Source organism: Schistocerca cancellata, chromosome 8, assembly GCF_023864275.1.
Source record: "Schistocerca cancellata isolate TAMUIC-IGC-003103 chromosome 8, iqSchCanc2.1, whole genome shotgun sequence".
Taxonomy (NCBI): Eukaryota; Metazoa; Arthropoda; class Insecta; order Orthoptera; family Acrididae; genus Schistocerca; species Schistocerca cancellata.
Window position 1 is genome coordinate 61,702,435 of NC_064633.1, and position 16,745 is coordinate 61,719,179.

Below are 16,745 nucleotides of genomic sequence, written 5' to 3' on the forward strand. Positions count from 1 at the left end.
AAGCATCGTTGATGCGAGCTCGTAGTTCTGGCACGTTTCTTGGTAGAGGAGGTTTAAACACTGAATCTTTCACATAACCCCACAGAAAGAAATCGCATGGGGTTAAGTCGGGAGAGCGTGGAGGCCATGACATGAATTGCTGATCATGATCTCCACCACGACCGATCCATCGGTTTTCCAATCTCCTGTTTAAGAAATGCCGAACATCATGATGGAAGTGCAGTGGAGCACCATCCTGTTGAAAGATGAAGTCGGCGCTGTCGGTCTCCAGATGTGGCATGGGCCAATTTTCCAGCATGTCCAGATACACGTGTCCTGTAACGTTTTTTTCGCAGAAGAAAAAGGGGCCGTAAACTTTAAACCGTGAGATTGCAAAAAACACGTTAACTTTTGGTGAATTGCGAATTTGCTGCACGAATGCGTGACGATTCTCTACCGCACAGATTCGCACTTTGTGTCTGTTCACTTCACCATTAAGAAAAAAAGTTGCTTCATCACTGAAAACAAGTTTCGCACTGAACGCATCCTCTTCCATGAGCTGTTGCAACCGCTCCGAAAATTCAAAGCGTTTGACTTTGTCATCGGGTGTCAGGGCTAGTAGCAATTGTAGACGGTAAGACTTCTGCTTTAGCCTTTTCCGTAAGATTTTCCAAACCGTCGGCTGTGGTACGTTTACCTCCCTGCTTGCTTTATTCGTCGACTTCCGCGGGCTACGCGTGGAACTTGCCCGCACGCGTTCAACCGTTTCTTCGCTCACTGCAGGCCGACCCGTTGATTTCCCCTTACAGAGGCATCCAGAAGCTTTAAACTGCGCATACCATCGCCGAATGGATTTAGCAGTTGGTGGATCTTTGTTGAACTTCGTCCTGAAGTGTCGTTGCACTGTTATGACTGACTGATGTGAGTGCATTTCAAGCACGACATACGCTTTCTCGGCTCCTGTCGCCATTTTGTCTCACTGCGCTCTCGAGCGCTCTGGCGGCAGAAACCTGAAGTGCGGCTTCAGCCGAACAAAACTTCGAGTTTTTCTACGTATCTGTAGTGTGTCGTGACCATATGTCAATGAATGGAGCTACAGTGAATTTATGAAGTAGCTTCAATCATTTGTAATAGCCCTGTATTGTTGAGAGGGATTTCAGTGCAATCCATCAGATTTGTACTCCTGCATTCATCTCTAATGCGCGCTACAATGGCGTTGGCGGGAACTGCGTATTCAGAGAGGTAAGCAGAAAATTTCTGTTGATTCTTTGTGTACTACCTAAGGATTTCACCTGTAACTAGTCAAAGGAGTAAATACATTAGTAAAAACGTGTGGTTCCTGAAGAGGGGCAGCAGCCATTTCAGCAGTTGCAGGGGCAACAGTCTGGATGATTGACTGATGTGGCCCTGTAACACTAACCAAAACGGTCAGTCTAAGAGTGAATACTGTATGTAAAATAAAACAAGGCTTACATAAATTTGTTCATTACCGTTTGTCACCAGAGTGGACTGAAAATACGAATCTCGGTTACGACGACACTCGTTTATTGCAGGTCCTTTTTGACGCTTCCTATTGCTGCCTGCTGGAACTTCTACGTAATGTCCTTTTTCTGTGCCCAGCCGGTATTCTTCGCCTTGTCGAGAACACGAAACCGAGGCGACACATTTTAGTCAATATTTGATGATCAATAAGTTTAAATTCAAATTAACGTCATCGGTTGGCTGCGTTGTTTAGCGGTTGCTGCCAACTGTTATCAGGAGCCCTATTCGGTTTCAGAATATGACATGATTTGCATAGTCCCTGTACACCGAATTAATTCCTTCAAAGATCACAGGGTTCATTTAACCCAGCACGCTATTTTGCCCGTTGAAAACTATATCTTTTAATATTAATGTTGAATAATTTATTATTGTTACTGTTGTCCAGAGAAAATCCAGTATGCGGTTCACTTCTCGTGATATTCTGTTCGAAATCGTAGGACACTATAGTTTTTCCTTAACTCTGTTTTTATTAACACACTTTCTTTGATATGATTCACTACGATGTACGGTCATACTTACGCCTGATAATAATTGTCCAAACAGAATCTGTAATCGAAAATCAAAAGTAAATTTCTTTAATTTGCCCGGCTCCCAACGAAGTTAACTATTTCACGCAGTGGTGCTTGAACTTGAGAGACGCAAATATTTAGGATTCTAGCGTTTGGGATTTTAGTGTCAGAGCTTTCAGCGCCGAAGTCACCCAGAAGCCAAAGATTGACAGACGCAAGAGACGTTAACAATGCGTGCGTTGTGTTTATATCGTAATTATAAAATAATAGGGACATTCATTAGAACTCTTTGAATAAAGCCCCTTGCTACTGTCCGTATAATACTCTATTCCATTGGTTGTTGTTGTTCTTTTATTTAATTTTCTCTTCTTTAAAGCGGGAATTCGTGATTCTGTATGAAATATGGGAATTCTTGACGATCAGTTCGAATAAATTTTGTTTCAAAAAGACCAGATATGTAACGAGGAGTTACACTTTGAATGTTGTTATAGCCACGGTGCACTGTACTCTCGGAACGCTTCCCTTCCTTACCAAATAATCGTTATAGAGGCAGAACAGGGCTTGAAGGCAGTAAGCAGTGTCAAAAGGACGTGGCTTGCTGTGGTCACGCAGAGGTGAACAGATACAGAGATCTGCACAGAACGGACTAGCGTGCGGAGCTGAACGAAATTAGTATCGCAACTGAAAATCCTAACAAAGGAAAGTGCCCTAATGGCAAGAGGAAAATCGGGCGAACTTTGATTATAATCTTCTGATAGCCTTAAGATCTAAATTACAGATTCCCTGTGAGCTTTTCCGGCCATTACGGCGAGGGACGTTTTGGGTGTGCATTGGCTTCGAAAAGAAGACCTGGCTTCCGAAGCTTCGATGCATCGTCGGCTTCGTGCGGGCGCAACGGAGCGGCTGTCCCAGCAGCAGCACGTTCTGGGCGAGCCGGTGTCGTAAACTGGACAGCAGCGCAAGTACGTGAGTAGAATTATCGTGTTGTTAGTTCGGTCGTCCCGGAGCTGGAACTTGTACAGTTCTCGCAGTGTGAATTACCTTCGCGAGGCCGGGTCCGCAGACGATGCGTAGACTACAAGTTAAAGTTGCTCAGTACATGAATAGGATTAGTGATTTCTTAGGAGTTGTTTGGGATGAGAAGGTTGTGGAGTAAAGTGAGTTCCAGAAGAGGTGGGCCGGTAATTTCCAAGACTGACTGCCTATCGAAGTCACGGTGTCTAAACGATACATATCGAACGCGCGATAGTAAATCCATTATGTGACTCTGGTGGCGGGCCTTAAGAGTGTGTTTACAGTGGTCCCTACAGCGACAGCAAAAGAAGAGCGTTACAAAAGTACTTGTAATTACAAAGGAGACGACTTACCTTACCCGTCGTCGGTGTAGTAGTTATGTGACAGTCCATGTGATGTGTACGCTACAGGGACAATACTCTTTTTGCCATATCCAGGGTAAACTCTGGCAATATCATGCAAGAATATCGGCCGAGTGTCACATGCGTTAACTTTTCCCTGCAAACGCAAGTTGTGGAAATAGAGGCACTGAAACAAGTAAAGTTCGTCTCTTTGTCCTGGACGCCCTTCTCGTTTAATGGAAGACTTCACAGATTTCCATAGCTGCTCGATGTTCTGCGTGTGCACTCTGGCGTCATCCGAACTCTACAGAGTGCTTCGCGAACTCGTGATCTAATCCTTCAGCTTTCAGAGTCTTGTTGGACTGAAACCCGCCTGTAATGACTTTAGTACCAGACAGTATGAAGTGAAGTGCTTTATCAGACCCACTAAAGTGACCTTGTCTCTGGACAATACTCTCACAATGAGACACTTCCGGGACACTCTTCCTATTCCACCGAATACCAAAATATGATCGATTTCACTCTTTGAAGGTCATCTTTTCTGGTTCTTCCTTCTAGCCACATGAGATTCGTCTACTTCCACAACTTTACTCGGTCCACTAATTGGTACACTGCCGTTTGTAACTACCACATAACACACTTCTCTGCAAAACCCGAAATAGTCACACACAGTATTAGCAGATAAGTCAGTTTCCGATGCTGTTGCTTGCAAGGTGTAGTCTCGAATCCAGCAACATAGAAGAGTTACGCTGGTCTAGATGGATAATTTGGAAGAGTCGAACCACATATTCTTCCTGATACTCGTTCGTTTTCCGCACTGTCTGCAATGAAATCGTAACGGTATTTCAGCTTCGAAACTCCTCTTACGAAGTTTTACACACTTCGCAACACCACAGTCTACACAGCCCCTCCTTCCCCCCTCCGGTAGCACTCCATATATGCGACAAAAAGTCAAACAATTGTTTACGTTGGATAAGCATAGAATTAGATTTTTCCATGTGAGAGAAAACGCCGACGAAACGTCAAGAACACCAGACATCACACTCACTATCGACAGGAATCGTCCGGGTTTCCTAAGCAAATCACAAATAATTCACCGATGTATGTAATTTAGAGCATCTAAAGGAACGACGGAAAACTGATAAAAATGACCGTCACAAATAATTGATCATAACGCCCGCCACCAGAGTCTCATGAATGATTGACAATCGCACGTTCGATATGTATCGTTTAGATCCCGTGACTTCGATAGGTAATCATTCTTGGAAATCACCGGTGGGCCCATCAATGTTTTCAATGCTATTGTCGTCCTGACTGAAACAACGTCGTTGAAGATGTGACGCAAGATATTTGAGGGGAGTTGTCAGCAAGGTAGCTATAGAGTTGCAGACACAGTTTTCTGGGATTCCTCACTCCATAACGGCAACATTTTATTATAAGTATTTCTCTAGTGATTGCATATCTGATATGGTCAAATGTCTTGGTGATGCGTTGTGGTTGTCTAAGCAAAAGAATGTTTAACTGTAAAATTTCTATGGCCCGCAGTTTAATGTATCCACGTTCTAAGAGTAGTTGGGCAAGTAGGAAAGTGAAGGGTGTGGTGAAGGGAAGTCGTGGAAAGAGTCCCACCAGCTGTTACGTTATACCTGCGCATGCTGTGAAAACATGACTGAGTCACGTTAGCCGTCAGCAGCACAGAACTGTTGAAAACTGCCAGACGTGAACTGCGTTCCATTGTCCGAGACAAGGACCTCAGGAAGAACTTTGGTGTGGATGACATGGTGACAACACGAGGAAATTCACCGTATGCGTCTGTCACCAACAACGGTTCCCTGTTCGAGAATGGGCCCGGAAAATCAGAGTGGACACGTCGCCACTGTCGGAACGGTCGTGGCGTAGCGGAGACGTCGATTGATACTCGTCGCGCGCGCGCGCGCGCGCGCACACACACACACGCACACACGCTACAGCGAGAGATAATTTCCTGAATTTGGGTGTCCATAACCTGCCCAGTACAATGACGGTGGGCAAGTTACTGTGTGCGAACAACGTTCCAATAACCTTGATGCAACAATGACAAAACTCGCCACTGGAGGGAGTGAGGAATCACAACCTGTGCATCCTCATTCTCTGTGTACCGCAGCGGAACACCTGACCGCACTAATACCGCGTGACAATGCAAAAAGTAGTGGCGCGCCATTGGGTGGCGAATTTCTTTCAGACTGTGTGATCACAATGTCGTACTTACTGGAAAACTAACTGAAGAGCTGGGTCGGCAACTGTTGGTCCAGCAATACGCCTAAAGTCAAGTGGAAATCTTTGAAGAGTTTCCTAATCTTGAGTATCAGTGTGATAACACTATTCCTCAAACCCAGTGTCGGTACCAACCTATAACCGAGACAAGGAATCACCGTTCGAATGTTGTGTAGTGGACCTGTACAACAACTTGTATTCATAATTTGACAGTAAAAGTGTCCACAGTACCAGTTTTTGCGCTATCTGTTTTGAGACAGACAGGAAGTACTGAACAAAGCATTAAAGGCAGGTGATCTATAATCGGATAGAACTTCTGAACATACGAGTATTGGTGGAACTTCATAACATCATACATAATGCCGAGTGACTTATTCAGATTGTAATAGCACTCCTCTTTGTTGAGAGTTTTCGAGCCAAAAGCAATGGTTTCATCAGACGGATCCATTCTGTGAGAGGGCACAGCTCCAATCCTGTACCAAGATGAACCCACATCTTAGCAGGATGAAACTGAATCAAACGACGACCACTTAACAATGCGTCCTGTAACTGCTGAAATACGTCCTCACATTCTTGGGCTCACACAAAGGGATCTCTGTCATAACCGGTTCAGCGGCGCAGCCATTTGCGCAGTGTTTCCAATACAGTTCAACAAACATGACAAGAATCTACAGGTATCTGGATAAACTATGTTTCAGGGCGCCAGCAGACCTTTAATCACAGACAAGAGTGAATAAGCAGAACGAGTATTTAGTACTGCGCATTTATGGCATGAGTATTCAAGTTCTTCGTTGACTTTTTCTTAACACTCTGCAAACTAGTCGTAGCAAGTACTTGATATAAAATTTTTACATCTGGTAAATGACCAGCAGGCATACAGTGCGTGACGACAATATATGAAAGGTTTTTTGGCTCTCAATTGTTTCAGGAGCCAATGAAATATACCCAGAGCTGAAGCACTTTCTACAGTAGTGTTTGAAATTGGGTCAAACCCAGGTGAGGGTTGATCACAGAATATTGGTTGGACTGCACGTCGGGTGATGTGAGGCATACTTACAGTTACCAGTCAGTCTTCGAAAAGAATGTGTCCTGTCCCAGTCTACCCATAAATTTCTCCGGTTTGTGGGTTTATTAAAAGCAGCACATGAACGTAAACTTCCTTAAGGCTTTTTTTATGTGATAATCTGAGCAGCCCCCTTAGATTGTTTGCAGATGACGCTGTAATTTACCGTCTGGTAAAACCATCAGACGATCGGTTCCAAATACAAAATGATCTAGAGAGAATTTCTGTATGGTGCGAAAAGCGGCAATTGGCACTAAACAAAGAAAAGTGCGAGGTCATCAACATGGGTACTAAATTTTGGGTACACGATAAATCGCCTAAATAAAAGGGCTGTCAATTCGACTAAATACATAGGAATTACTACAATGAGCAACTTAAGTTGGAAAGACCACATAGATAACATTGTGGGGAAGGCGAAACAAAGACTGCGCTTTGTTGGCAGAACACTCAGAAGATGCGACAAACCCACTAAACAGACAGCCTCCATTACACTTGTCCGTCCCCTGCTGGAATATTGATGCGCGGTATGGGTTCCTTACCAGGTAGGATTGACGGAGGACATCGAAGGGCAGCTCGTTTCGTGTTACCGCGCAATAGGGGGCTGTGTGTGTCACTGATATGATGAGCGAGTTGGGGTGGTAGTCACTGAAATAAAGGCGGTTTTCTTTGCGGCGAGATCTATTTACGAAATTTTAATCACCAACTTTCTCTTCCGAATGCGAAAATATTTTGTTGATACTCACATACGTAGGGGGAAATGATAATCATAATAAAAATAAGGGAAATCAGAGCTGTAACAGAAAGATAAGTGTTCCTTTTTCCCACGCGCCATTCAAGAGTGGAATGGTAGGGAAGTAGTGTGAAAATGGTTCGATGAACCCTCTGCCAGTCACTTAAGTGTGAAGTTCAGAGTAACCATGTAGATGTTTAATACCACCAGGGGTTGTACCATTCCAATCCCTCCATCGTTGTAGTTCGTGAGCAACCTGCTCATATACAGGGTGTTACAAAAAGGTACGGCCAAACTTTCAGGAAACATTCCTCACACACAAATAGAGAAAAGATGTTATGTGGACATGTGTCCGGAAACGCTTAATTTCAATGTTAGAGCTCATTTTAGTTTCGTCAGTATGTTCTTCCACCTATGCTCAATGGAGCACGTTATCATGATTTCATACGTGCTGCTAGAACATGTGCCTTTACAAGTACGACACAACATGTGGTTCATGCACGATGGAGCTCCTGCACATTTCAGTCGAAGTGTTCGTACGCTTCTCAACAACAGATTCGGTGACCGATGGATTGGTAGAGGCGGACCAATTCCATGGCCTCCACGCTCTCCTGACCTCAAACCTCTCGACTTTCATTTATGGGGGCATTTGAAAGCTCTTGTCTACGCAACCCCGGTACCAAATGTAGAGACTCTTCGTGCTCGTATTGTGGACGGCTGTGATACAATACGCTATTCTCCAGGGCTGCATCAGCGCATCAGGGATTCCATGCGACGGAGGGTGGATGCACGTATCCTCGCTAACGGAGGACATTTTGAACATTTCCTGTAACAAAGTGTTTGAAGTCACGCTGGTACGTTCTGTTGCTGTGTGTTTCCATTCCATGATTTGAAGAGAAGTAATAAAATGAGCTCTAACATGGAAAGTAAGCGTTTCCAGACACATGTCCACATAACATATTTTCTTTCTTTGTGTGTGAGGAATGTTTCCTGAAAGTTTGGCCGTACCTTTTTGTAACACCCTGTATGGCCTTGGGGAGAGTCCCAACCATGCCCAAGTCGTGGTCGCACATTGTCCTGAATAGTAGTATGCCATTCAGAACCTTCCGCTCTTCCTTAACTTGGTTCAAGACATTCAGCGAAAGACTGTTCAGGGTGCTTCTTAAAACGAAAAAATGTGAATTTCTCTGCAGCAACATTGAATTTGTGATTAGTAATCTTGGTTGAGATGAAAGAGTTCCTCACAAGTAATAGCTTCCGGCCCAGAGTCGGGAAATATGTTGAGCCATATGAGGTACATATCAGCTCTGACCATCGATAAAAAAGAAAGGAAAGCGCGTCATACCGTTAACGTCGTAGGCTGTGCAGCTTGCTTGCCTGCTTTGAGTTGGGCGCCGTATTCTGACCAGTGTAATTCGTTACTGTCAAATTGTCGAAACTTGGGAGCAGTGATCTGTTGTGGTGCTGCTTCTTGCTGCAGTAACGTTGTCATTTCTTGGACACTGAGCAGCCATCATTCCCTCGTTTTTAATAGTCAAGCGCAAAGAGGGTAGTTCTAAGATTTCACTCTTCTGTATCCAAAGGGGTTTAAGAGGGAAGCTGTGGCTCTTTTAAGTCAATAAAGCGCTTTTCTATTGGGACACTGTTAGTGGGTGGTGGGAACTTGTAATTTCCATGGAGAACCTAATCTCAAAAAAATCTAGACGCCCAAGAATGTATGCAATAGAAATTGTACTACACATCATCTTGAACTACTGCAAACTTGTTGTGACTTGCAGGGATCTAACTGACATTCCCAAGGAGGAACTGAAATGAGTTTGGAAGGCCTCCATGCCTGAAGATAACTGAAGCTGTACATCATACAGCCACAGGCTCGTACTGGACCAGGCCCAAACCCAGTCTCCGTGCTGAGGCTGTGGACTACCTCTTACCATCTGGTGGATTCTTCTCATGGTGCACCAGGCGTGTCAGCTCCTCCCTACTCCCACTTCCATTGCTGGATGAGTAATGGTATGATTTGCTGGGGAACACTTCTGTATAAATCGTCCATGGGCAATGAGGCATTCGGGATCCATGCAAAATGTGTTTTGCAATCCCTTCGTACGGGACATGTACACTCTCACATCTGGGTTTTTAACTGACAATCACCCAGGTTACTGCAGAGGCTCAGAGTAATTTTAGAGTTAGTGCAGCGATATTTTCCTACATTTTAAATGGGCACCACAGCTACGTAGCGGTCTCCAAAGGCGGGTCTAAACAGAGGTCTCCGTTGGTCGCTCTGTTTTCCCTGATCGTGTCCTCCAGGTCTGGACGCCTGCAGAGCTCATTGTATTTGATGCGATCTCGAGAGCGCTGGAGTAGGCGCCGTGCCTGCTAAATTACTCATCTGTCCGATTCCCTGGGTGCTCTTAAGTATCTGCAACGCTTGTATCCAGCTGAAAAAGTAGTTCAGGATATCCGTGACACCCTCCTCCAGCAGTAAATGATGGAGAAGGAAGCAAAGCTCACACATGGATACTGCATACCTTCTTATAGCCACATCGACAAGATGAGGTCCTCCTTACTCGTCTTCACATAGGTCACAGCCCTTTGACGCATGGCTTCTTGCTCCGGGTATAGGACCCCTCAATGTGTGGTTTTGCTTGTGGCCTACAGAGCAGCAGTGGAACATTGGGTATCCCAGGAACTGGGAATATTGGCTTAATTGCCAGCAGCTTAACTGCCCACACCTTGAGTGACGTAAACCCTCTACAAAAAACGACCCAGTCTCTAGATGTGCTGCCTGCTGATGAGATGCTTGTCTCTTGAGGAAGAACTGTCACTAGTGGGCAACCTCTGTGCAACCTGCCGCACCTCAGTTGTATACGGCCTAGCGAGGCAAGTGTGGCTCTGTCTGGGTGCACTTCCTCCCTCCACCCATTGCCCCTCCAGCTGCCTGTGGGAAAACCATGAAACATAAATCAAATGTTTATACACTCAGCAGTTAGGATGAGTCGTTGGACAGTATGAACACCCAAAATCCTAAGATGATTAGTGTGGCTAGTCCATCCGGATCATTTCTGAACGTCATGGACAGTATTTAAAGTGTGGTACGTGACTTCTTGTCATGAAACGTGTGGATGGTTCTTTTGAAAACCTGTTGCCATTTGAGATACATAATACTCTTGAGGGACTTGCAGGGCGACTCAGATCTATCGAGAGGTTGCATATTGGGTGTTCTTCTGCTGGAGACTACGATAGCTCCCCAAATACAAAGTTGTACAGAAGCTGAAACTTCCTGGCAGATTAAAACTGTGTGCCGGACCGAGACTCGAATTCGGGACCTTTGCCTTTCGCAGGCAAGTGCTCTACCAACTGAGCTTCCCAAGCACGACTCACGCCCCGTCCTCACAGCTTTACTTCCGCCAGTACCTCGCCTCCTACCTTCCAAACTTTACAGAAGCTCTCCTGCGAACCGCACTCCTGAAAGAAGTCTTCCCACAGGCAGCTGGAGGGGCGGGGGGTGGAGGGAGGACGTGCACCCAGGAGTGCCAGTTCTGCAAGGTTCGCAGGAGAGCTTCTGCAAAGTTTGGAAGGTAGGAGGCGAGGTTCTGGCGGAAGTAAAGCTGTGAGGACGTGGTGCGAGTCGTGCTTGGGTAGCTCAGTTGGTAGAGCACTTGCCCGCGTAAGGCGAAGGTCCCGAGTTTGAGTCTCGGTCCGGCACACAGTTTTAATCTGCCAGGAAGTTTCATATCGGCGCACTCTCCGCTGCAGAGTGAAAATCTCATCCTGTACAGAATCTGTTGAATGCCAAGCTACTTGGGGAATATCCTGTCAACGGTGAGATGCAGACTGGACTAAACAGTCTTTAAGTTGCTGTACCATGTCAGGACTTCATAGATATGGATAGACAAGAAATTCGCAAGCAAAAGTCAGTGTCATTTATCCTGACATTCTATCTGCCCAAGTTGCCCGAGTATATTGCAGCACGCTTTCTGTTCCTTAAGGTCTAACGTTATGTCCCAAATCCAATGCACTTCTTCAGCTGCCAAACCTTTGGTCACACCACCGTGTATTGTAACGGTCGGGCTATATGTGACCGATATGGCGCCAAAGCCACAGGTTTTTAGTGCACTGCACCATCTGGCAGTGTTAGCTGCTTCTAGGCCCACACGATATGGAGCAGGGATTGTACACAGTGCGTCTCCTATTCTGCCGCAAAAAAGAAATTTAAGGCCACTCAGTCACCAAGTTTTATCAAGTCTTCTGCTTCGACGTTGAAGCAGCCAGTGCAGGAAGTTAGTGTTAGCACTGACGCTGTGGCAATTGGGCAGGGACATCTACCTGTAAATGCTGCTGCCAGCCTGCGTCGCTGGTCCCGCGTCGCCATCTTCACGTCGCTGAAACATTGAAAATTGCCAAACGTAATGTCAGCATAGACAGAAAAGCAATATGTCATACATGGGAAGAGATCCAGCAGAGTGTCTGTCACATTGGCCTCGCCACCATCCGCAAAACCCAAGCTGTAAACGAAGGCTGACTAGCCAAAGTGATCTGCTCCAAAGCCATCGGACCATGTGACATTGTTGCTGTGTGATGGATCTGACAATGACAGTACCGTCGCCGGTATCGACGTTGACGTTTGCCTGAAGGAATAAGAGTACTCAACTGAACCTCCTCTCTTCCCCCCCCCCCCCCCCCGCCACACCGTTTTAGTATCGCCACAACGTAGGAATGAGAAGAGGAAAGTCATCGTCAAAAAAAAAAAAAAAAAAAAAACTCACCATTAGTGGAACATGCGTTGTTTCAGGACACATGAGGAGGAACTATGTCTATTAACCCCGGATAGGCCAATGTGTCTCTCTTCAAGAGATACATGTTAAGTATTGTGACGCTCTTGAGCTACGTGGCTACATTCTTCAGAAGGACGACGACGTCAGTGGAGAGAGAGAGCTAAAGGAGGAGTGGCTATTCTCGCCAACAATACCTGCCACTCCTCACTTCTCCCCGCCCCCAACAGGACCGTAATCAGTCACTGTGTCAGTCCACGTGTGTCTTTGATGCACAATATGTTCGCTTTAGTTGCCCCCACATAAGGTTCTCGAAAAAGAAGCTCTCCATGACCTCCTAACTGAGCTTCCCCACCTCTTCATCTTGTGTGGCGATTTTAGTGCACATAGTGTACTTTGGGGCTCTGCAACTACCTGCCCCGGGGATAGAGCCCTCTCTTGTCCTTACATGCATGTCTCTCGAATGTGGGTGTGGAACATGCTCTTCAGCACTCCGTCTGGGACGTTCACTGCCGTAGATATCTCTCGGCATGCTCTCCAGCCCTCACACACGCCGCTCAAATGGAAGTGGTCGATGATTTGGACCGAATTCACCTTCCAGACGGAGTGATGACTGAAAGACATCCGCCACGATGGTTGTTTCGTAGGGCAGACTGGGCGCTTCACAGCCAACTCGTTCTGTTTGTACAATGTGACAGTATCCAGGGATGGGTGGAATATATTACCCGTACGATCCACCACTCCGCTGAAGCGTTCACCTGCAGTCGTCCAGACTACTGATAAGGCAGGCTTTCCCTCGGTGGAGAGGCGAGTGCTGCATCGCAATCGGGTCTAGGTGGGTGGCTCTGTGTCGGAAGAAAAGATGGAGACATGGTTTAGCCAAAGATAGGGGACGATTCCAGAATGAAATTTGCCCTCTGGAACGGAGTGTGCACTGAAGTGCAACTTGCTGGCAGATTAGAGTGTTGCAGGCTTTTACCGTAATTAGAGCGAGTTTGCTGTTGGGTGCGAAAGCAGACGCATGATGCTTGACTCTACACTATTATCGAATACCCTTCTTTAAACGGAGCCTTGCATTGCCCAGTTACCTAAAGTGCGAGTAGCTGCACGCAAAGCCGCCCGTGGTTTCCTTGTATAGGAGTCCTCAGCAAAAATATCAGTGTGGTAACGTCTCAGTTGGTGGTTAGTCCAGGGTATGAATCTAATCCCTTTATAATTGCAGTTGTAATTCTGCCACTTTCCAATGTTCTGTGATCTATATAAAAGTTGACTCTTGCATAGAAGATGGCATTGTAAAAAGTGGCTGGTGGCTGTTATCTTCCACGTAAAAGTCAGCCCATATTTTATACATAGCCACGGGCTTAAAATGTCAGTTTTTAACAAAATAGCATTCTGTGATCTAGGTCCCAAATTTATTGTATGGGTAGGCAGTTATGCTCGGAGCCCCCCAAGCAAAGACCTTTGCAGCAGTTGCGTGCTGACAATAGATAGCAGTAATTAAGTGTGCGGGAGCCTGGCGCGGAACTTCAATAAAGAATATGAAGCAATGGAGGGAGGTGCAGAGTTGCCCCAGCCTGCTGCAGCCAGCGGCTGTGGGAGCTGCCAGAGACGACTTTTAGTTCATCAGCTTCGCCAACGGCAGCGTCTGCATCTACACTTTCGGCAACGGCAGTTCAACAGTAGCAGCCAGCACGACCGGTAAGTAAACTACATGCGCTGATAGTGTTATGTGTGGAACTACAGGGACATGGTCGGTGATGCAGCCTACAAAGAATGGGCATCCACCCAGTCTGAGTAGTTTATGTAGTATTAGTGGACCATTTAGCCCTAACTCCGACCGTAATAGCGTCGAAAGGGGACTTACTGATTGAGCAGATAGTCCAAAATAGGGGGCAGAAGTAAGCTTTCCGACAATACATCGTCAAAAAAATGGCTCTGAGCACTATCGGACTTAACTTCTAAGGTCATCAGTCCCCTAGAACTTAGAACTGCTTAAACCTAACTAACCTATGGACATCACACACATCCATGGCCGAGGCAGGATTCGAACCTGTGACCGTAGCGGTCGCGTGGTTCCAGGCTGTAGTGCCTAGAACCGCTCGGCCACCCTGGTCGGCAATACATAGTCACACGCATGCAAATTATGCTGGGGCATTGGATACTGAGTAAAAGCGGAAGCAAGTTGTGTAAAAGATGATTTGGGATCAGTATAAACAGAGTTAAGTTTAAAAATTGAGGATGTAGAGACAAACGTAGAAAGTGTCAAAGCTGAGATAGAAAAAATCAAATCAGATATTGAATCGATGATTGATGTTAACTAGGCCAACCTCCTCAGATATTTCCCGTGTGTCTGTATAACACCTACTTTTTTAACAGAGTTGACACTGTGGAAAAAGATTTTCGGGGACATTTGGAAAATGTTTAGGACGAGCTGGGTGGTGAGGTTAAGAACTGTGTGCTGAGGCAAAATGCGCTTTTGGAAGTGACCGCTAAGTCTGCTGATATTTTGTCGCGTAGAGTGGCAAAGTTTGAAGAAGAGGTGGCGAAAAATAGACAGCAAGTGGAATCGGGAACTAATACCGAAGCTACATAGTGGGATCAGCAGAGTAAAGGCGCACGGGCGGAGTTAAATTCTTTGGCAGTGATTAAAGGCTGCCACTGTGATTATCGTTTCTGAACTAACACATGGTTTGTAAATCATGGAAAATACCATACGGCTGATTTTGTCGCTGCTTATGGCGATGGTTTTTTGCGAGGAATGTTGGAAGAGGCAAAAATTTAGTTCGAAATATGAAATCTTGGGGGCAACCAACGATCATGAGCTAATTTAATGAGGGCTTCATGCACTGCCTATGAAGTGTCTGAAAGTTGTTTCCTGAACAAATTCTTTAGTAAGACGAACGCAGCTTGAGTATGAGTTCCTAAACGGAACAAGTCTGAAACACGGAAGCTGGTCTATCTGGGCTTTTTGTTTATGTGAACTGATTAGATGTGGCAAAATAGTGAGAAATGATAAAATGTTAGCTGACTAAAGGTGTCGGACAAATTTTCTGTCAGGAAAGAAATGTTTTCTACTGGAAACTGGACAGAGTGCTAGAGATGTCGAACTGAATCAAATGTATTTTTGCCAAAGCTATAAATCAGTTTTAGCGTTGCTATCCCGTTTGTGGATGTATCGATTCCACTGGGGAGGGCGTTCAGTGCCTGAACTACTGGGGTTCGGCAAATGGTATGACCACCCAACAGTCGTCTTGCGACAGCTATTGCTGTTCAACACGGGCGATGGCTGTGTATGGCCGCACGTTTCAGTGCGGTGTGTGGCCCATGGAGTCACGAGTTTCTGCAGAGGCGGCGGGACTTCAAACGGCCTAAATTTTGACACAGAAACACCGACCGTGCACTGTGTACGAAATCGTGACAGTGAAGTGCTACGATAAAATGTCGAAAAAATTGCTGCCAAATGAGCACAATAGCGCTAAAAACTTTTACGAGCAAAATTTCTGTCAACTTATATGATTTGCGTTTATTTCGGCATTTAGTTAATATGTCGTAATTGTATAACTTGGTAGACTTGGAATCAATTTATGCTAATAATATATATGTCATCTCCTAGGACATACGTGCTGCTTCATACACAACCAGAAAGATACTTACACTATTCTCACAGCTATTATATTGTTATGTAAGGGTGCCAAATTTGGTGCAACTTCATGTGCCATGTTAGCAAGCTAATGTGTCATATTTACGTGTAACGCTATACAGCGATTAAATATTTTCAGAATGAACTTAAGGATTAACAACTTTTGAAAGCTATATGAAATTTAAACTAACGATGTCTCAGATAGTAATGCACTGTAGCTGTTATTGTCGTCTGGATGTAATTTATTTATCAATTTATTATGTTTTATGTCTTTTTCATTATGCAGGTGTTCGTCAGAACATTGTCTCCTGCACAGTTACGCAGCAACTGAATGCAGCATGAATACTTCATGTCTTGTCATATTCGTGTAGTTAGCTAATGAATATTTTACTACTGTCACAGTAACTTTATTCAAATGCTGATCACAATTAATATTGAAAACGATCTTAAATTAAGTAGTAATCGCACGTGTCAGCTGGCACCACCACTGAAAAGAGTACAGCAGGTCGCTTCTGCCACACAGACATAAATACTTCTTTAAACAATATTTAACATTTTGTTGTCTTTTAATATGAGTGCACTGGCGCAAGAATGCTAACTCATTTATTTGTAAAAAAACCTTTTGATATACTGCTGTGAATGGTCTAGGTGTGCCCACGTGTTTATATCATTTTTTCTTATTTAAATATTGTTGTAATATACTAGTTCAGTGCAGAAGGTGGTAAAGTTGAGCCACATCACGTCTGTAGAACATAAGGATCGTGTATTTTTCGTAGGGATTCCCTACAGCCAATGAGAATTAAACAGTAGTGGAACACTGCTGGAGTCAACTGGAGACAAACATATTTTAAGTGAATAACTCAAGGGGGCGATTCTAGACATCTTACGTCGATCTCTGGAAGTAG